This window comes from Nipponia nippon, unplaced genomic scaffold, assembly GCF_047370975.1.
Source record: "Nipponia nippon isolate SJK-2023a ecotype South Korea unplaced genomic scaffold, ASM4737097v1 scaffold_8, whole genome shotgun sequence".
Taxonomy (NCBI): Eukaryota; Metazoa; Chordata; class Aves; order Pelecaniformes; family Threskiornithidae; genus Nipponia; species Nipponia nippon.
This window is the reverse complement of record NW_028262402.1, coordinates 1,569,636-1,591,890: the sequence shown is the minus strand read 5'-3', so window position 1 is coordinate 1,591,890 and position 22,255 is coordinate 1,569,636. Positions and strand designations below refer to the sequence as shown.

Genomic DNA, 22,255 nt, shown 5'->3' with positions numbered 1-22,255 from the left:
CTCTGCCCGCTCTCCCGCCGGGCCACCCCCCGCACCCGGGGGGGGGGGGGTGGGTTCGCCGCCCGGAGCCAAACGAGGCGGCGCCGGTCGCCCCTCCGGCCAGCCCTGGCTGCCCCCGCCATTCCCGGAGGCTCCGGCCGGGCTCCCGCCGGCAGCGGCTGCGCGCCCGGGGCGGGGGCGGCGGGGGCGGCGGGGCGGCGGCGCGGGTGTGCCCGCGCACACTTCCTGCGGTGTGCGGGACCGGGAGGCGGTTTCCGGTAGCTGACAGCAGCCGGAGCCCGTCGCTGCCTCCTCCGGCGCGGAGTACCGCCGCGCAGGGCAGCGCCGGCAGAGGCACGCACGGAGGAGGAGGAGGAGGAGGAGGAAGAGGGCGGAGGGACCAGGGCAGCGCTCCCCCGCCCCGAGCAATATCACAGTAACCCCCCCCCCCCCCCCATGCAATACAGGCGATATTGCACAGCCCCACGCTCCCACGGACAGGCACCTGCAGGTACGTGACCCGCCCGGCTGCACCGCGGGTGTGCATGCGTGGGTGTGCGTGTGTGTGTGCCTGCGTGTGTGTGTGTGTGCGTGCGCGTGCATCCATCCATCCATCCATCCATCCAGCGCTGCCCGCCGGGGGGGCGGGCGGGCGATGTTCCCCGTATCTCTCTTTGTGCGCAGCGGAGGGCTCTCCGGGGAGCTTCCCGGGGCAGATGCACAGACCCCCGGACCCCCCGGCCATTTTGCGGGGCAGGGGTCGGTGTGCCCCCCCCCCCCCCCCTCCGTGCTGCGCGGGAGGTGCCGGTGCAGGAGCGGGGGGCAGGAGTGCCTGGGGGGACGGGGTTTGGCACAGCACAGGGATGGGGGTGACCCCCCCAACCCCCCCGTTGCATCCTCTTGCAAAAAGAAAAGCGACCCTTCCCTTCCTACCACCCCCACCGCAACCCCGGGGCTGAAATAGAGGCGGGGGGCTGCGGTTTGGGGACCCGGGGGTCTGGCACTGAGCGGGAGGCAGAGGGGCGGTGTGGTTTGTGCCACCCCCCGGGGGTTCAGCCCCCCTCCCCCCGGGGTCCCCCTCGCCCCCAGCCCCAGCAGGCAGTGGGGTGCGCGCTGGGAAAGGCAGCCCCTCGCAAACTTGGCTTGTCACCGAGACGAGGCAGGAGCGATAAGGGAAGCCAGAAAACTGTGAAACAAGCTTGGAAAAGATGGTTAAGTGCAAAGGAAAAGAGTGAAAACGGTGGAGAGATGTATTGAGCCTTCCACAATTTAATTCTGGCTGTCAGGAACAGAGCCACTTTCCAGCCAAAGAAATAATTATGACACATAGGTTAAAACTCACCTTCCATCTACAGTGTTAATGGTTATAAATATCCCCTGAACACAGCTGGTTATTCAGTAGTACTAGACGTAGAGTAAGGCTGTTTCCATTCGGGTGAATGAAGATCTGTCGTAGCAAAAAAACAATAAATACACCAGGTAAAAATGAAGTCCTTGTAGATACCTGGCTTTCAACATTTGAATTGTTAATCCGTGAAGTTTGCTTTTCCCTGCCTTCTCCGCCATTCCCCCGCTGTCCTTCTCAGAAATACAACCTCTGCAAGTAGTGCTGCAATGCTAAAACTGCGATAGATGCTAAAGCTCGACTGTGAACTGCTGGGGACAGTAATGGTTTTCCTTTTTTCTGTGGATTTGAAGAGAAACGGGACCGAGCCCTCAGTGTGCTTGTTAGCGGCAGTGAGAATTTGCATAAATCAAATTATTACATCCCTTTGCTATGTTCTGGATGACAACTTTTCAGGTCAGGGGCTAGGCTTGCTTTTCGTAACTTTTTTCCTACTCCAAATGGCATAACCCCGAAAGGTCATTTCAGGTCAGGAGCGACCAGTTCCTGTTCCCCCCCCCCGGCTGCTTCTGTTCCCCTCCGTATAATTCAGAGCTCAGACCGAGAGGGCTGTACTGGTGTGTTACTACAATTAATCTAATAACCCCAGCCAGCACCACGCTGGGGCTGCATGCCTGCCCCACAGCACACGTGCATCGGTTCAGACTGCTTCCAACCGGCTGGCGTTACCAGCAGCCGAGTAAAATCGCCTTGGGGGTCAGATCTGCCAGGTTTCTCAGGCTGATTTTTCAAACGTCATTTCAGGCTTGGCTAACGCTATTTTTGCCCGCTTCTAAAGCCCCACAGAAGTCAAAGTCGGAAGTCAGACGGTTCGTGCGCTCACCTGCTGCCCTGTGCCCAGCCTGGCACGCGACCTGGCTAAGTGATACCCGCAGCCCCTCTTCCCCCTCCACCTCTGGCTTACAGCAAAAAGCTATTGTTCAACCTTGTGCTCAAGTTTATCAGCTCTTTGAAATCCTTTATAGGTAAACTAACAAACCGACCTGACAGCTTAAAAACCTTGCACGCAAACGAGTAATAAAGAGATAAGAATTTGCAAAAAGATACTGTGTGAACTAGGTATTAACAGAAACTGTTCAAGAGATAATAGATGGATGGTCTTACATGCAGTGTAAAGCTTGTGAGAGACATGTGCAATGGAGTTACTCTTTCTGGTGTTGCCAGTAACTCATCTCAAGAGTGTAACACAGGTCTTCTTTGTATTCCACTAAAATAGCTAGGTTTCCAGGAGGTAACCTAAAACTTGCGGAAAAACTGTAACAGCTCAAGTACTCCTCTAGCCATTGTTAGCAAGCTAGCGTTTTGTTTTTTAAGCGAATATACACTGATGTTGCTCCGCTACTGATGCATCTATGCACTAGTAGTCTCTGTACTACACCAGGAAGTTTCCTGTAACTGAACTTATTGAAAGTTTCAAAAGCACAGTATAATTCCGTTTCGTTCATGCAATGACAACGGCTTTATAGTCACCGAGTTCCCAAAGCAGCAGCAGATTGCTTCGTTAGCAGTTCACACCTGGCACCTTCATTAAGTGGCCACCGGACCTCGCCTTGGTGCCAGTTTGACTGGGCTGTTTCATGTCCACGCGCTCCAGCTCGATGGAGGCTCTTGGAGTTTCAGCAGTGTCATCTTTCAGTATTTTCAGTCTCCCGACCTTATGCCTCTCTGCCTCCCTTCCCTGTTAGTTATAAAAAGCAGACAGAAGAGGTCTAAAGGTCTTAAGTGTGGGCAGACCTGTAATCCCAGGCTTGGCACTCATCTGCGTGATGCCACTGTTTTTCCACATCTGCACTCTGGGAGTGATAATCCATCTATGTGCAGCTCACAGAGGTGGTGTGAAAACTAACTACTATTTGTAAGGCACTTCGCAGAAGCGTGTATGGCAATTAGTCCTCTCGAGGATTGTTATGCATCTGGTAATGCAAGTGTAACCAGATGAACATAAGGCTCTGCTTTCAAAGGTTATCACTGCACACCATTCAGCAAAGTAAAACGGGGTGAGATGAAGGTTAGTGACTTAAACTAGTGCAAATTTTTGTCAGCTTTCCTGGTTCCTTTTCTTTGAAAAATATTCAAAAGGGAGTGTTAGTTTGAGTCAAATGTTTCCATGATGGATCTGCGTAATAGCTCCAAGGAACTTGCAAGACTTACACCTTAGTACTATTAATAATGAAGAAGACCCGTGGAGCACGACTGCTTCATCTTCAGTTACTTGACCTTGGCTCTGATTTGTTGATTTATGAACTTTATTTACTGGTAGCGTTGGTGAATTCTCTTCAAGACAGAAATTACAGCGTGCCAGCCCTCTCTCGTTTCCGTGGTAACGAGTACACCGCACAGATTCCCTAATGAGACCCTTGGCTGGCCACTGATTGTCTGCGTTTTTCTGGTTTGGTAATTCTGGGCCCTGAAGTAAATAAAAGATCTTGTTCATATGACTGTCCGTACTCAAGCAGTGAAAATGGAAACAGAAATAAAAGAATAGGTGCCTTCAACACAGTGAGAATTATTGTAATTTAGCCTCAGTCCTACATACACGGATAGGATATAAGCAGATAACTTTCAGTATTGTGTTTTCTTCTGAGAAGGGTATGGTGAAAAGGGCCCATCCCAGATCCTCAGTTTAGTTTGAGCTTTGTGTACCTCTTCTGTGGCTGACTGATACACGTGCAAAAAAGTGACTTATTTTGCATCATCTGGGGGCTATTCTCAATTACAGGTGTTTTCCACATTTTCTGGTCTGCCAGTTTCTATCACAGTCCTTGTATTGCTGGAGAGTTCCTTCATAGTGCTCCATTCCCTTTTCTAATTTATTGTTTAGCAACAGGCAGGATCTGCAAACTTTTGTTCACTTGACTTATGTTAGCTCAGAGACATCACGTGAGTCCTGCTGGACCCAGGCATCTTAGGGTCCTGTGAAACGTTACAGGAACAGAAGTTATCCTGTGAGTGCAAAATCACAGGATTAGATTTGTGGTATTCAGAGTGAGCACTGTGACCTTCTGCAAGTTTTTATTTCCACTGCAAGAGTTCAAAGTAATTATTTTCTAAAAACAGTCACTGTACCTAAAATATTTAACATACGTGGTTTATAAATAGTACCTAAGATAATTGGAAGAGATAAGGGGAGGGAAGAGGTGCCTCTCCTCTTTTCTCTCCAGCTTTGTTTATGTCTTTAATTTTCCCACCCTTTTTTATATGGACTACCCTATTATTTTCCTCTGTCATCTTCAGTAAAGCGAGTGTCTTTAGTCAATGCGGACAATCAGGAAAAAACAAACAAACAAAATGTTTTTTAAAAACAGGAACATAAACATATATCAGTGGGCAAACATCCAAGTGCACATGTTGCTCAGCTTTGGCAACTGGACTAGATGAGAAGTAGTTTTCTTTTCTTGTATCACCAATGCTATAGTTTGAAAGCTTTATTGTTTAGTTCCTTCACGTATGAACAGCTGCATCTTAATGAAAGAAATAGACAAGAAAAGTATCCATGATATAATTATCTTCTATAGCAGTTTTATTCAAAATACGTGTAAAGCTGGAAGCGACTGAATTTAATAATTCCAAATTTCAGTGGCTATCCTGTCATGGGTGAAGGCTGGAGAAAAGAAAAACCACTGATGGTCTCATAGTTTACATTGAAATTCTTTCTTTGCCCCGCCAGAAGCAGCCTCTAAATGACCTGTGGTACTTAACTGCATATTTACCCATCCTGCCTTAAAGATTGCTGATCAGTGTGACAAACAGAATAAAACTAACTGGAACAAGTGGTGTGTTAGAAATATGTCTTAAAGAGAAGGTTCCAGTGGAAAGCTGGGAAATGGCCAAGAGCCAGGCACCACGCTGAATTTAGGCTCTTGGTCGCTGATCGTCTTCTTCAGTTTTAGAGGTAGCGACGTTTTAAAGCAGTGTTTTCCCCTGTGTGGAGGTGTGCTGGCCTGTGAACAAGGGAGCTGCGGTTGTTAAAAGGTGGTGTTGGGTTCTGCTGTTCGGGCTGCCAGTGTCAAATGCCATCCCCTGCCCCTGCACACGCGCCCCCAACAAAAACACAGAGTTTCTAATATGCCTGTGCTGAACCCAGCCATTTATTTTGTGGGTGTAAATTTCCACATGGTCAAGGGCTGTGCTTTACAAGCTGTTTGCCAGTAGTGTCCCAAAATAACTGCTGTTATATTTTATAAATATGTAAAGATGTGTCATATATTTTTATATTATTTATATTTATATAAAATTATGCTTATTTATAAATACGTAATATATACAAGTATAATATTTGTACTACATATAAATAATATAATTTATTTTGATATTGTATTATTATGTATTCTAAATTATTTAATGTAATATATTCTCTTATATTAACATGGTATATATATTTTTTGTTATTATTATACATTGTTATTATTATACATATTCTATTAAATTCTGTAGTCAGATGAGAGAGAAAAGATAGGTCTCGCAGAGAAGGTGTCTGAATTACGGGGTGAGGGAGCTGTGGTTCAACTGGGATCTGTTCTGCTCCGGGTCCTATCCAGTGTTTTCCTGAATGATACAGTGGAAGGAATAATGCACCCCGCTCCATATTGCACCTGCACAGAGCACGAGGCTGGAAGGAGCTGCAAAGACGTGGGAGCAGAGAGTCAGGCTTCAAAATCATCTCAACAGGTTGGACAACTGGGCTGGAGACAGCAGGGTGTGAGGCATAAACCACAGGGTTCTGCTCTGTGGTAGGATTAGGGAAATGCTGAAATTACAAGCTGGGTAGCAATTTTTTGGCCAAATTTTTTTTTAGCCAAAAAAAAAAAAAAATTCTCTGCAAAGGGGACGGGAGTAACTTTGCTCTGTGGCCAAAGTGGATGGGACAGGGAACAGTCATTTTTAGTAAGACGGAAGGTCAGGGCTAGGCATCAAAACGTGCTCTCTAAGAAAAAGGCTCATGAAGCTCTGGGATAACTTGCAAGGATGCTGCTGTGGGAAGTCCTCACAGGGAGCTTACATGAGTGTCCATCAGCAGGGAGAGGGGAGCTATGAGTCTGCTTAGGACGAGCCCTAATGTTTAGTGATTTTTCTTTCATGGTTAAACCCCTACTCTGTAGGAGGTTTTTCTCTAGAACAAGAGTATAATGAATGTTTCCCAATAAGGGTGAAGAAAGACAACCAGAAACTGATTTTTTTAAATAGGAAGTAGAGGCAGGGTGGGGGGGAAGAGGCACCTATCTGAAGTTGTCAGTGACTGCATAGCATCACCTCGTAACGTAAAGGTGTGACCCGGAGTGATCTGTGGACGGGTGCGCGGAGGGACGTCAGTGGCATGAAGAGGAAAATGCCACAGCGAAATGAGGATACTTTTCAATTGGCATATCTTCAGCTTTGTCCTTGTCATGGTACCGATGCCTCCCTAGAAGTTGCCCCAGTGCAGGAAAGTGCTTGAACAGCTAGAAACCTCCTTCCTTTTTTGAACAGCACGCTCGTATGGTGTTTACTCCTTAGCTGGGCTACAGTCAGGTGCTTCCATGTGGTTGTACACAGAGAGTTTCCAGAGTGACAGCCGAAATTAGGGAAAGATGAGCTTTTGGTATGCACTTGGCATTGCAGTGTTTTCTTAACTTTTCTGTTTGTCTCCTCTCCTTAAACCCGAAGCCGCAGACCGTAATTTCTATACTTCTGGTGTCTCTGCAGTCGAAGTGCGGAGGGGAGAGGATGTATTTATGTTCTCTGCTAAGTGTTCTCCCGAAGCTGTAGAGAAAACCCTCATCGCCCTGTGATAGTTTGCAAAATCCGCTGCAACACACCATAAGGAGCCAGCATATTTTAGTTGGTAACACTCCAAATGTCATAGCTTAGAATTTGCAAAATATTGCAGGATGGAACAAAATTAATGAACTATTCTCAGAATGTAGAAGCTGACACTTTTTTTTTAATCTGTGAGATTTTGATCCTTGCTGTTGAGCCAGTTTTGCACGGAAGATGTCGATGTACTCATTCAGTGGAACATTTTCTGTTCTCCATCATGTGGACTGACCCCCTACAGCCATCCATAGTCATACCAGGTCATGCCACTCTACACTGTGAGGTTAAATATCTGCTCTGATTTTATTGTAACTGAAAGCTTTTTATAGAGTCTTTTTTTTTCGTGTTTAACTAGGAAAGTGAGTATTTCCTGTCTGAAATTTAGATTTCATACTGTCTTTTTTTTAGCTCTGTTGGGGGGGGAAATCATGCCTGGCTTTTTTTTTTTTTCTTTTTTAGTTAAAGCATATTTTAACCTTCTTATCTGTAACTATAAAATCAAGGGTGCCTTTTTAAAAACTGAGCTCTTACTCATAGACTCAGCAGTACATTTTTTAGACCCAAGAGGCAAACATTCATTGTACAGCCAGTAAACTACAATTGAAACTGTTCTGTAAAGTGCTTGGCATAGTCTGTGCCAGATGTGTGAATCCTAGCAAAGACTTGCTGAGCGTTGATGACTTTATTTTAAACCATTCAGGTTTAACGTTTCCATCTCTGATTTCAAAAAATACAGATAACTGTTGCAGAGCTAAACCAGTTAAAAAGAAGCGTTGTCTTTATAACAAATGAATGAACATTAAATATCCACCAGCAGGTGAATAATTTCTCAGTCTGCTAGATTTCAAGTCACATTTCAATGTAGATTCTCCTTACGAGTTTAAAACTTGTACCCCCAAGTCAAGACATGCAAAAAAAACCCTCATGCAAATAACTTGTGTCCAAAACCTCTTTCAGTTAAATCCTGTTTTCTGCACACAGCTTCGCTTCCTAGCAGGGTGTAGCTAGGAACCCCATAAATGGCTTATTTTCACTGAACAGAATATTATGAATTAAACAAGCAGCGTAGGACTCTACCCACTTTGTCTGGCGTCGGCCTAAAAATCAGGCACAGTGCTGAGTGTTTGCTGAAGAGGCAGTGTGATTTGATTGAAATACTGGTGACTAATGAAGATCTTTTGGCTGGGGAGAGCTGGGTCAGATGTTTAGATTTTACCAATCTGTCTTGATTTGAGGGAGAGAAGATAGTTACTGTGGGGGTGAGTGAAGAAAGCCAGAAAATTATATACACAATATATATAAATCCACAGTATGTAGATTTTTTTTTTTTTTCCCCTTGTCTTACCCTGGTCACAGTTACTTGCTTACCATAAATACTCTAAGGGTTCAGTCCTATAAAATATTAGACGTTATGGTGCAATCCAGCAAAACACAGGTGAGTGATCCTCCCAGAAACAGAAGCACTGGTTAATTAATGCTTGCAAATTTTAGTAGGTAATTAAGTTCCATGCATTTTTTCCCCTGTATTTTTTCCCAAATTGTTGGTGAATATGTTTTTCTTTCAACGAGGTTTTTTCTCTGCTTAGATAATCTATTCTGAAATAATGAGACTGATTTCAGTACGGAAATGTACAGCAGTCCTTCTTAGTAATGCATTCAAATGTAAAAAAAAAAAAAAAAAAGCCGTCTGGCAGAGAAAAAAAAGAAAAAAATTGTAAATTTGGATTTACAATTTCTTTTGGACTGCAAGAGAATACATTATACCAAGCATCACAAATAAGTCATGTTTTGGAACAACTCCACGAGATAGGGGAGCATTACTGGAATAAAGCATCAGGCAATTTATCTGGAGGGTGGTTATTCATCCGGCCCTTTATTTGCAAGAAACGTTCCACACTTTAATTGAGCTCTCTTCAATATGCTGCATCTGCTTTAATGCACCGTGTTTGCTGTATGCATTTGAACAGTCTCATAAAGATGGTTAAAATTTGCTTTGGTCTAGCCAGGAGTCAAGGAGAAATAGCCATAGAGCAAAGATATGCACTATTAACCGTTGCAATTTAATTTTGTGTATATGTGTGTGTGTGTTAACATTCAATACTTTCCTGTTGGATAGTTAACTCTGTAAAGCTGTGACCTCTTTCCTGTCAGGCATCTCTAAAACAGTCTTCACCTCTACTGACCTCCTAGATACTGATTAAACTGTTCAGCTGTGTTTGATTAGCTTGGTTTACAGACCATTTAACTGGTGCAGAAGTATTTACATGGGATAATACTCTGAAGATTGAGATGGGGGAAGTAAAAACCTGGAACCACTTCAGCAGGTTTTATGAAACAAAGAGGTATGAATCCAGCGCGCGTGTGTGCATATTTTAAAATCTCAGGGCTTGCCCTTTGGGCTCAATGATTTATTTTTCTTTTGGAGGAGAAGTCGCTCTTGCTCCTTCAGTGGAAGGCGATGATTTCCCTCGTCGCAGCCGTTCCCCTCATGGCTGTACCCTGATGTTGGTGCCCTGCCCATGGCTGTGAGATTCACGCTGGGCATGAGGAATATGCTTCTTAACAAGATAAGAGCAGAGCAAATTGCTCTGTGTTGTACTTCATTAGTACTGATGCACTACCACTGTCCTAGCACAATTAAAAAGTGGAAAGTCTGAGTGAACACATGTAGATGCAGCTATTCAGTGTCTTTGGCTGCCTCCACCTGTGAATTTCACTATTCACTTGCCTGTGCAGGGCTGGAAGACAGGTTTTCTCGTTCCCATTGGCGTAGCTGGGGTAAATTTGTAATATTATGTTATATCCATCCTTTTCATCAAATGCCCTTTTTTCCACTACTAATGGCCACCACTGGGCAGTGACCTCCATTGACGTGTTCCAAGGGTGTTGCCAGTCTTTTTTTTCGTCTCTTGTGTTTTTTGGCAGACTGTAGCTCTTCAGAACAAATTGGGATGACAAGTGCATATTCCCTTTCCTACCCAGGTCATTCATCAGGAGGGACTTCATCGTACCTCTCAGTGAGGAGATGGAGGAGCATCTGCATGTGGCTCTTGAGACTCCTGTGTGGAGGAGGGAGCTGGAGTCTTTGCTCAAACGCAGTTTTGCCCTGGCCCCCACAGATGTCATTGTCAGGGTTTTGGGACTGGGCTGGCAAGTCAGTAGGAAGGCTTGAAGGACACATCTGGTTGCCTCGATGGTACTACACAAATCTTCCTGTAAAATTAAGGCAGCCTTTGGTAGCCTTGGGGAGGGCAATAGGTGGGGACATCCTGGCTGCGCAGAGGGACCAGGGCTTTTGTGTGGATGAACCTACCGTTCCTCTGGCTTTTGTGTGGGATGTCCATCTTGCACAGTGCACGCTTTGGAGGTGCAGTGAGTTTCCTGCAGTCTTGCATGGGCTTTTTGTCCAGGGCTGATGTCCCAGGAAATGTGCTTCTGAGGCAACGTTAAGCAGAGGTCTGCAGCGCTGTTGTGTGTAAAAGCCTCCTTCCAGCCAGCCGGTGACTGGGAGAGTTGGACCCAGGCCCCCATGGCTAATGCCAGAGCCCTCTGTCAGCAAGGTCCTTCTCACATGGTGGGAAGGTCCGCTGTTCCCATTGCATACCACTTTTATGTGAATTAATACCTGCTCTCTAAGGCATGAGGTATCTTGTTGAAGCTTTATTGAAGGTCAAGTAAATTAAGTTGTATAGGTCATTTTCATCTGCTTGATTCACCTTTCCTCTCTATTTAATGACTGCTTTGAAGGACTCTCACAGCCATCAGGGGCCTAGCACTTTTCCCTCATGACTGTTGTACAAGTGTGATCCTATCTGGTTGCATTCGTTTTAAGTGCTGCACTACTTTTAATTATGCTATACCTGTGCAAGATACTTTCTGAAAAATAATAGAAGTGTATCACTTTTGCTGTCTTTATAGTTATACTACAAGGAATTCAGAAGAATGTCAAAGTAAAATTTCTGCTGATATGACATGCTGTTTGAGAAACAATGTCTTGTTTTTGTTGTGTAGGTTTTTTTTTTTTTCTTCTGTTTTCAGGGGACTGACAAAAGAAAACGGCTTTACCATTTTTCACATGGTTTGACCCATTAGATTGTTTGGTAGAAAGTATTTCAGTAGGTGGCAAATTGAATTGCTTCTACATTTTCAAGACACTTAAGATAGAAAATAGAAAAGACAGCACTAGATAAACATGCTGCATATATAATAATATTACTGCCAAGAAAATTTAATTCAGTCTTCAGTGATGGGTTTGGGCAGATGTGTTGCATTCAGCTAGAGATAAGGTAATGCATGCAGTGCAGTCTCAAGTAAGTAGGAACAGACTGAAACTGATATTTTCCATTAGTTGTGTATTATTTATTGTATCTGATATAAGTGTCCAGCAGACACCTGATACTACCACCATCTGCCTGGTATCAGATACTGCGTTTGCATGTGGAAAGGGTAGGGTGGTGCTGTCTGGACTTTCTGTACAAGACTTGCGTCAGAAAAGCTTTTATTTTGTAAACAACTACTTTGCTAGTGCTTTTCTGGGTAATTTGCTTTCTCTGCTAAGGCTGTAGTTCTGTCATTAAAAATCAAGATTTGTGTTAGTAGTTGACTGCTAGTGTGCAGTGGTCCCAGCATTTTATCTCAAGACAGTGAAAAGCAGCAGTTATGATCAGCTGTTGTAAGAAACCAATATTCCTGCGCTCTGAGGGTAGGAGACTGCGGGAAGATAGTCTGGGGATAGTTCAGTGTCAGAATATACTGTGAAGGGGAAGAAGGTCTCAAGTTTTGAAAAAGTACTCCTGAGTGCTCTGAAGAGATGGATGTCAGTAATATCCTTAGACAGAGAATGAGGGAAGGAAGAAAACAATGCAAAAAATGCAGGGAAGTTTCCAGACGTTGAAGTAGGGAATAAGCTGTTGGAAGAAACTACTTGGTGCACCAGATAACTGGTGGTTATGCGCCTCAGTGCTGTTTAGGTGGGAAATGAGGTGGGACACTCAAACTTGAGTTTGCCTAAAAAGCCACATAATTCAGGACTGGTGCTTCCAGAAAGAGCTTACCATATTTTGGTATAAATCTCTTAAGGGAAAACGAAGTTATGAATCAGATTCTCTAAGCAGGAGACTACAGTTCCGTCCGAAATGGTGCAGTCAGCAGTGGTCTGCCTTGGTCCTGTCCGCTCTCCATCCAGCTGCCCCTGAAGACCCCAAGGAGGGCCACGCAGGCTGTCCACAGTGCACTACCCATTGCCCTACAGAAACATGGCTCCCATTTTACAGGAGGAGAAACTGAGTCAGAGAGACCTGGGCTAAAGGGTGTTTTTTTCCTAAAGGGCATTATGTGGAGCTGGAGACTGCTGGGCTCCTGACTGCGCTCCAAGATGAGAGACACCTCAGGGGCAATGAGCTGAGGTTGCCTTGCTCCGCACGAGGGTGCAGACAGCTACAGTGATTTTCCTTCCTGCCTGCAAAGGGATGAGCTCCAGAGGGTGAAAGAAGGATGTCTCAGCGTTGAGCTCGAGCTGTGCAATCCTGCTCTGTGTGTCTGCCCCAGAGTTTGGAAAGGTTTGTGTTTGAACAGACCGCCTTCCCTAAGGCTGCATGCAAGGACAAGACCTCTGTTTCTTAGGCTTTTTTCCTAATCATATCGCTGTATTTTCAGCTAGCCCGGTAGTGTCAGGTTTATAATTAAAGGAAAACAGCCTGTTCGCCACTGCCACCCCATCGCTCCAAAATCAGGGTTGTTTCCAGAGCACAAAACCAGTGATCCAGTCCCTGAGGAATGGGGACTGCAAGTCTGGCAGTCTAACGGTCAGAGAGGCACAAAATGGGGAGAATAACCTCTACCCTCCCACCTGCACCACTGAGAGCAGCTAGGTCCTTCTCCAAAGTCATGTGAAAATGGCTTCTTTTGAGGGGGAAGTGTGCGAGAGGCTTGCTCAGCTACAGAGGTGGGCAAAAAAATGAGCCATGTGTTTTGGTAAATGCCTGACTCTGCTGAGGAGTGTGTCATGTGCTGCAGCCCTGATGAAATCTGCCTTTCTCCAGGTGGAGCGGAAAAGTACTCAAGAAAGAAGGTGCACGAATGGTTTGTGATTTTGAACGAGAGCCTGAGCCACCGTGGTTGGCTTCCAGGCGATGCCCAAGGTCAGGAGCAGACCGAGCCCCACTGGGGTCATGCTCTTGAGCTGCGTTGTGGAGTACACACGTGCAATAACAAGGATAAAGGAGGGGGGACATTAATGAAGAGTTGCAAACCAGCCTGTACTTGGACAGCACCATGAGCTGTCCTGGCAGTTTAGCAGTAACCTGCTCCTGTTGCTTTCTTGGCTCTCCCTTCAGCAAGGGCTGGGAGTGTGGTAGAAGTGAGACACAAAATACCCTTCCCCACAGACAGGGTCAAAGCAGTAGGTTTTTCTGGTAAAAGGAAAGGAACAGTATTCAACAGTGTCTTTTTGGGGATGATACCTTAGCCAGTGATACCTTGAGGAGAAAGGCACTACAGCTAGGCAGCAAAAAGACAAAAAATGGGCAATGGAGGAGCTGTTGGGTGCTTCCTGATGCTTGTCAGGAAATGCAGCTTGCTGTGTATGGTGCATGTGGACCTTGTGCACTCCACTGCACCTGCAGCATGCAAGCCACCAGGCTTGCCTGTGCAAAGCAATATGCCTGCAATTTGCTGACAGAAAGTTTTTTTGCTCTTCCTTATGGGATGCATTTGCTTGTTATGCTAGGGGAGCACAGAGTAACCTGGGCAGACAGACAGAATGACTGTGCATACCCGGGGGCAAGACGCAGTATTTGTTCTGGCAAAATCCTATTTTATTCTAGTTTGTTTTGTGTTTGTAAAGGCCTCTGCAGTGCATGCTGGGGATTGAGTGGGCTGGGAGTGGGAAGTTGCAGACTGCTGTGGAGAGCAGTTTTTCAGGAACTTTTGCTGCTGTAAATTAAACCCATGACCTGTCTGGTTGCCAGCTTCTTCTTCACAGTTAACAGAGAAGGTTGTCTAGAAACTGCCATAAAGGGCAATCCTTGATTTTCTGTGGTAAGGGTGGTTTGAGAAGATTTACAAGCATTGTGAATTTAATTTTACAAGCATCTGTGTATGCACTGCTCACCAAGAGCGCTCCCAACTGCTCCCTCCCTGCTGTGTGGCACGGAGAGCACACGCTGCTCCAGCTCTTGCACCCTGACCGAAATCCCTCCCTGATTTCAAGACTCTGCAGACTATTGCACTAGTGAGATACGTCTTGCTTATGTTAACCTCGGTGACAAAGGAGTTTAGTGTGGCGTGAATGGAGAGGTGCAAGGAAAATCAAGTGAGTGTGCATCACTCACGATCTGGCATATGACTGGCAACTGGGAATCCCGCATGGCTGTGACATCCATGGCAGCGGCATGTGCTGTGAGGGTGCAGGGGCTGGACGGAGCTGATGAAGTTGAGCCAGGCACGAAACCTTCACCTTACCTTCCACCAGTCCCTCTGGATGGGCCTAGATGTCTCATGTATTTCTACGTGCCTTTATGCCTAATGGTAGAACTACTAGCATTGTTGCGGCAGTCAGATGCTGTGAGCAAGCATTAAGAAAGTTACAGGTATATGTGAGCCTTGCTGAAACTGGCAGTGAGTATTTGAGTTAGATAGCTGGGTAAAGAATGAATTTCTTAATAGTAATTATTAAAGTCAGTCCTTAACTTTCTGTGGAAGCACTTGCAGAGGCAGATGATGATGTTGCTCTGGACAGTTCAGTCCAGTGATAACATTACCACTTGTGTTCTTCATGGACATTTGTTTAAAGTATATCTGTGTTTTGTTTTTTTGGGGCTTTTTGCTGACTCATTTCTTAACTCAGGCTTTTCCTAATGTTAACTGCTGGTATCATAGACATTGTACATTACTGACATCAAAAATATTCCATAGGTAGCAGAGGTGAGCTGGTTGTTTTTAAAGCGTGAAACTAATAAATACAGAACGACACCAGAATGGAGCCCTGGAAGATACTGCTCTAGCCGAGCCCAACATTGGATGTTGCACAGCTGTGTTTGGATTTGCACCGTGTTCCAGCAATAAACATCCCACATTTGCAGCCACCCAGGTGAGCAGGTCGGTCTCGCTGAGCACCGCCTGCCCAGCAGCGAGGTAGCCTCGGGTGCTGTCTCCCTCTTTCACCCCTTGCCTCTGGCCTGAGTGGTCTCCATGCATTGGAGGGCAATGGGAGAGCGGGTTTCTTCTGCATGTCTTGTATCTTCATAGAGTTGGCTCAAGTATCACTTCTAGTTGCTGGCACAGAACCAATGCTGCCTGCCAAATGACGTATTTGCCCCAGATACTGCTCTCCTCGCTGTCCCCCTGTCCTGCCCTTCTTGCTCTATCCATTGGATTGGACTCCAAATGTGACCAACCAGAAGCTTTACCTTTAAATAACTTTTTTTTAATGGCTAGTTACCGAACACAGTGCTCTTAGCTATGAAATGTTTAACTTGTAGAGCTGTGCTGCAGAGAGAGAAATCTTTTGACTGCCTTTTCCCTATCTATCATCTTTCAGAAGTGTACAGCCGAGAGATTTTAGTTTCTTGCCTTTTTGTCTTTGGCAGATTTATTCTCATGTTGCACAGCTATTCTAAACACAAGCCTTTTAAAATGCTCTGCGAGGCTTTATTTTTGTTTGTATCGGTTTTAGAAGTATTCCTAGGTGTGTTTGTTCCAATTTGGCAGACAGTAAGTAGGTTAAATTTCCCCTGACATCCTTGAGTGTTTTGCTTGCTTTAGTGACCGCAGGGTTAGACTCCTCTGTAGTGTGATATTGGTGTAGCTTGAAATTAAACCTGATTTTAACAAAGGTGGCCGCACCTCCACGGGCCAAACTGAAGACCATACATTATGTTTTTAACTGGTCTAAGAGCAGTGGCATAAAAGATGTTTGAAGGGGGAACAGAGCTGTCCAGTTTTATCTCCTGCTGCTGGTGGGGTTTATGAAGCTGGTAATGTGGATCTTGCCCTTTGCAAATATAATTTGAGATGCCTGAACTTCTCAGAGGGCCTCTGTGTTTTGTAAAGCCTTTGTTTCAGTGCAGTTGTTTTCATGGATATTGCCTGTTGTAAGTAATTTGGTTATGAACAGGCGTGGTTACAGAAGTGCTAGCGTTCGTGCCCCATCAGAAGCAGCATTTCAGCACTTGTGTTTCCACTCTAGTGAAATGGTTAAATTTGAAAAGGTGATTTCAGAGAGATCAGCTGGTCAGTACTGTAGATGACATGAGGAAAAACATGTATGTCTGTCCTGCAAGACCGAGTGTGTTCATCTGTTGGTTGTAGCAGCATTTCTTTTTCTGTCACTACAGGAAAGTGTGGGTCAGAAATTGCTTCCAGCCTTTTGTCTAGCCAGGACAGGGGCATGTTGTGGCCCTGAAGGACAGTGAGTGAAATGTCCCCTTCCATTTGGCACGCCAGCAAGTCCCCACATAGACGGCTGCTTTGCTGAGGGCTGGTTTGCAGCATTGTTGTTGGCTGTGTAGACGGAATGGGGCGCCGGCTGGAGGTGCCAGCTCGCTCTGACCCTTCAATGTAATCTCAGTAGACAAATGCTATTGAAACCTGGCAGCATCAGCAGGGTTAGGAAGCTGAACATAGCAGGGACATGTTTTCAGTGATTTCAGTGATAGCACTTAATCTGAACTTCCATCCTTCTCTTTGGTGCCAGCATGCACCTTTTCCTTGCAGCTGGGCAGACGGAAGTGGAGCGGGGGGAGGACAGGGACTGCCCTTCAGATCTGGTGGATGTTGTTTTCTCCTGCCTTGCAAGTGGCACAGTGGCTCTTGAGATGCATGCAGGTAAAGGCGAAATGCTGTCAGTGCAGAGCGAGGTGAAAATCAGCTCAAGGTGTAAGGCAGGGGCGAAATTGTCCCTCTGGCTTTTTTCTCAGGTTGCTCCGGCATTGAGTATGGATATTGCAGTTCGCAGCAGGGTGAACGGACATCTTGCCTTGGCAACGTCAGAATAAGGGCTGTCCAGAGAGAGGTACCAACATCATCACTGCTGAGTTTGGTGGTAGTAATTTTCACTACTCCCCTCACCAACTCTCTTTCACTGGTAACAGTTTGCAACTGGAAGAAGCCAGCCATGTTTGCAGACACCTAAAGAATGGCATTAATATAAGAATACACAGTACAAATTCTTTTTGTTTTGGACTCACTGTAATAGTAAATAATCAGCATCTCTGACTGGAGCAGCTTTTTCTGAGAGAAGAGGAGAAGAAGCTGTCCTAGCGCATTGCCGAAGAAGTCCTTTTGGAAAAATGTCAGCAGAAATTCAAGAAAGCTGGTCAGGGCAGTTTAATACACTTAGCCCCTGTATTAATGTCATCATGTTCTTTTTCACCCTTTCTGCTTTTTGTTTGGTTTCTAATTTCTAAATAGGAGCCTGTGTCATTCCTCAGTATAATTCCAAAATAGCCCTTCTAGGTTCTGCTTTATTCCTCCAAACAAGACATGTCCAGATATCTGCTGAATCTGCATGAAGAGTTATGTGTAAGAGACCTGACTGACTTCAAATGCAAATACACTCCATGACGCAGTTGGATGAATGGGTATCTAATGTGTGCGTGTCCTTGCTGAAAATGTTTACAAAAATTAGGTTAGTAATTACATATGTTAGGAAGCTCTGGGTTACCTAGACTGTGATCTTCAGTTATTCTTGGCGTGTTTTCCAGTGTTTGTAATTAATTGCTAATAGGTTATTCATATCTGGAGAGAGTTAAAAGAAATTAGATATTGATATTGATATCAATGTCCCTGGAATGACTATAGGGTATGACATTGCAGCTCATATTTATGCGATAAAGGTTTCTTTTTTTCTGGTTTTTTGAATGAGCAATGGCTGTATATTTTCTACTAACTCTATTCAAAGGCTGGAATAAATGCAACCACAAGAAAGAATTAGTTGGAAACACTGTCAAGTTGATATAGTAAAATATCTTCTGGTATCTTTGAAACCTACTGTGTTTTAAAAAATATTTTGGTGTGTTGTCTGTCTTTTAATTGGCAAGAGAAGAGAAAGTCTGGAGTACCACAGATGGAAAGATTTATATTTTTTAAGGTTTTTTTCTGTTATCTTTGGAAAGACTAAGAGGTTTATCTGGATGCATTTCTTGAAGAAGGTTAGTGGTGTGCTTTTGAGGTGTGTACCTTAAAATAAATTACTATCCTGCTTGTAACGACTTTTATTCAGCTGTTTTTACTAGCATGCATTCTGCCTAGGGCCATTTCTCTAATCATGAAATGAATCAGCGTGAGGAGAAATGGGTAATTTTGGCAGGAATTTCCTCATCTGTTTCGTGCAATAGATCCAGTAGTAATGAAGCATAGCAAGAACAGACTTTAATGAAGACATGCAATACAACAATGTAACAATATATGCAGCAATGTATTCATGGGTTTTTCCTATACACCACCTTCCCTTTTACTGGTCCCATGGTATATAGTCTTATTTTTATTTGCTCTGCCAAACATTCAGCAGTGTAAGTAGCGTGTTGTTCTGAACTCCAGTTGTCCAAAGGCTACATTTCTGCTTTTGAATCTCCAAGAGGAAATAAGTGAGGGCTCTTGAGACTCTTGAGAGTCCTTCACGATAGACAGAGCTCTTCTTCCAAAGTCTTCTCTTGTGTGCCAGCCACCAGTGCCTCTATTATGTAAAACATGAATATTCTGGACTCTGTTTCTTAATCATGCACCATCCCTAAATCTCCATGTTGTACATGCCAAGTCTTGCACTGATGTTAGTAAGAACTATGCTTGCGTTAGGACACAAATTTAGCTCTTTTGGCCAAAGCTTTGGAACTTGCCTGTCTAAAGCTTTGACAGGTTTTTAGACACTCGCAGTCAGCTTTTATATACGTTGAGATGCCTGCAGAGACCTCTGAAAATCCCAGTCAGTGCTTGTCCATCCTTTTGATTACATAAATGCCTCTAAGAACGGGGGCCTGGGTTGACTGAGCCAGCCAAGGTCAAAGGGACCTTTTCCGTGTACGTACGTTTAAGCCTCTAGCTCTAATCCCACTGAACTCAGACCTGCAGGCTTTCGAAATGCTGCACAGAATGGCCTAGGTAGGCTCTGTCCCCGAGATCTCTGTGTCGCACTGTGGCCCGCTCCCTGCTTTCTCCATCAAGAGCAACAGCAGGTCAGGCTGCTCGCCCTGGGGGGTTGCCACCAACTCCTCACCTGTGTGTAGGTACAGCATCATGAGGCTTTGATCTCTTTGGGCACTTTCAGGTGACCCACCTCAGTAATCTTAAAATGTAGTCTGTTTTAAATCTTGGTTTAAATTTTAGGATAGTCTGAATTGATCAATTATATTATGTTAGAGGCACCCAGCTAGAAATGTTTCCAGGGATAACAGCAGAATTGGCACATAGTTAGGTGGAGCATTTCTAATTTTTTTACCCACTGGCTGTTGACTACAGGATGTTACCCTGTATTTCTGACGGGCTTACATTTGAATGCAAATCCTTGCTTTTACTGGCTCATCTTTAGGGCAGCTTTCATATTACTGTTTTTCTACATCACATCAAAATCTGGTCTAGGAACTTTATTAGGGACTCAGATGCATATGATCTATTATGCACAGTTGGATACAAGCCCGTTCATGGAATAATCTCCTGTCTTTATGCTTCCTGTATTTTTTTCAAATCTGTTCTTTCTTGCAACTCTTTTCTTTAAGTTGTTTTTTTGTAAGATTTTAAAAAGGAACTAACTGCAGGGCAGGACCTCAGTCTGATGCCAATAGCTTAATGATAATTGTTGATACTTAGAGCATGCAAAAGTGCACTGTAAAGACAGTTTTGGAATGTTTTTCTTGCTGAGAACTAAGTCCGTGGAAAATCATTTAACATCCAAAACGATCTCTGTGTTTAAAAAAAAAAGGGAAAACCTAAACCCTTAAATTCTATTATAGAAAGTGAAATTTTATCCTCACACAGAAATGTTGAGTTGCTGTGACTGTTCTAATTTTCTATGGAAAATAACCCCTCTGTTTTGTGTAGATGGTTAATAATGTGGTTTCACTGACAATATTTAGCCAAACAATGCATGTTTTCAATATTGCCATAGTTGCACTATTCCAATTTCCCTTAGTTTAGAAAAGCCCTGAACTGAGAGAAATCCTACAAATGAAAAATACAAACCGAATCTGGCACAGTAAAGTCTTTCATTGACAGAAGCTGCTTGCATTTGCTTGTGAGGAGTAGCATGGTATAGCTAAGTTGTCTGGGCTGGAACTGAAGGCATTGTTTTTCCACTAAGAAGATGGGAGAGTTTGGTCTTCATAATTTGTGTGCAAGTCAACGGTAATATTCCTGTTTTCTTTTTAGTAAATTACGTGCAGACTTTCTCTTAATACAATTTCTAGGAACATGAAAGACCAGGCAAAACATCTTGCCTGCAGGCTGTGCTTCATTCTTATTGTAATTCTAAAATTAGAGAGGGTACACAAGCTTCATTGTAAACTCAGGAAATTATGTATTTTAAAGATTTTCCAAACGTGTGGTGTGATTTCTCCATTAGAGAATGATTGTGAACTGCAAGCTGAGGCAAATGCTAGCGTCTTTGATATAGTGCAGTTTTATATTCAGATCATCCTGAGAAATGGTGTGAAGATGCAATTTTGGAACAAATTTTAATAAACAACACAAAATAACCAAGCCATGATACATAAGCCCCCTGGTAGCTAAGTAAAAGCTAGGCTTTTTTTCAAACACTCTGCACTTTAAAATCTTGTTGTCGATACACTTTTCAGAAATGATTTACCAGAAAATGTGTTCTTTCTTTAAAAATATCCTTTGCTGAATACAGAGCTAGTAAAATATGAGAGATGGCTAAGATTTACTTGAGGCTACAGTAAAACTCCCTGTCATGTTTTACCAATCCTAATGCACAGGCATCTTCTCAAGTACTCCTCTGAGCTGTCCTGTTGGTTGCATGGTATAACAGTGTACATTGGTGTCACCATCATATTTACCCTGATGTTGCTGCTGTTGCTGTCGACAGTCCTATTGACAAAGCTCACGGAGGCGCTGTGAATACCGGGTCCTTACCCAGCACTGTTTCAGCAGAGCTGTTTAACTGCTCAGGTGTTGGCTGGACGCGGAGTTCCCAGTCACTGTCATTTCTGCCTCCTCCCCAGGGCAGCTTTTATCCCAGAGGCTCAGCATCGAGTACTAGAGGTACCTGAGAATCCCTGCTTAGTTATTGCAAAACCCAGTTCTGGCAAAGGCAAACCAGGGACACGCTGTGCTTGCTCTGGAAAGCTGTGTTGCTGTTGTCATCCCCCCATAGCTTGCTCTGAGTGAGGATGCCAGCTCCTGTATAAAGTATAGCTTGCAGTCATTAAAAGTGGAAGTAAAAGTTTCTAGCACTTATAAGAGATGCTGGATGGAGAGTAAGGGAGCAAGAGGTCTTATTCTTGTTTCCTGGAGGCTTGACCCTGTACCACACTTCAGCCCTGCTCTGAGGGCTACAGCGGTGACTTTGGCCTCTCATGAACGGTTGGAAGTTCCTGGGAAAAATCTGAGCCTGGACCAGATACCAGACAGCTCCAAAATGGCTGTTTTGCAGAGCTGTAACACACCTCTATAACTGTGTTTGAGCACAGCCTGTATATTTACACATGACTTGGAAAGCTCTGGAAAGAGCTTTAGGGAAAAACATATGAGCAGGCACTGCTTTATGTGGGGTTACCCACTCATGCTCAATTCGTCAGCAAATGTTGTTGGAGCCAGAACATGGTAAATCACTTGTTGTGCTGTTTTTTTTCTTTTGGTTTGGTTTTTTCATATTAAATTTTGGTAGATAAAATGTGAACTCAAAGCAGGAGAATGTGGCTTGCTACAGGGATCAAAGGACTGGTGACTCAGCTAAAAAATGCCATCTATCAAACATAACAATTCAAGAATTATGTGAGTGTAGAGGTGTAGAGGCACATTTGAATCAGTTCTGGCTCCTCAAAGAACAGAGATCAAAATTCACCCATCCAGGGAAGTGGCTGCAGCAACATTATTCCTTGGGCAAGTGCAAGGTCATAAAATAGACAT

General features: G+C 44.3%; 1 protein-coding gene across 1 annotated transcript in view; it reads left to right on the top strand.

Moving 5' to 3' along the window:
- The first annotated feature begins 391 nt into the window (after positions 1-391).
- Positions 392-22,255, top strand: part of KIAA1958 (KIAA1958 ortholog) — a 56,696-nt gene continuing 34,832 nt past the window's right edge. Inside the window, exon 1 of the mRNA XM_087742054.1 lies at positions 392-490. The gene's annotated coding sequence lies outside the window, so the exon portion shown is untranslated. The remainder of the gene's footprint in view (positions 491-22,255) is intronic.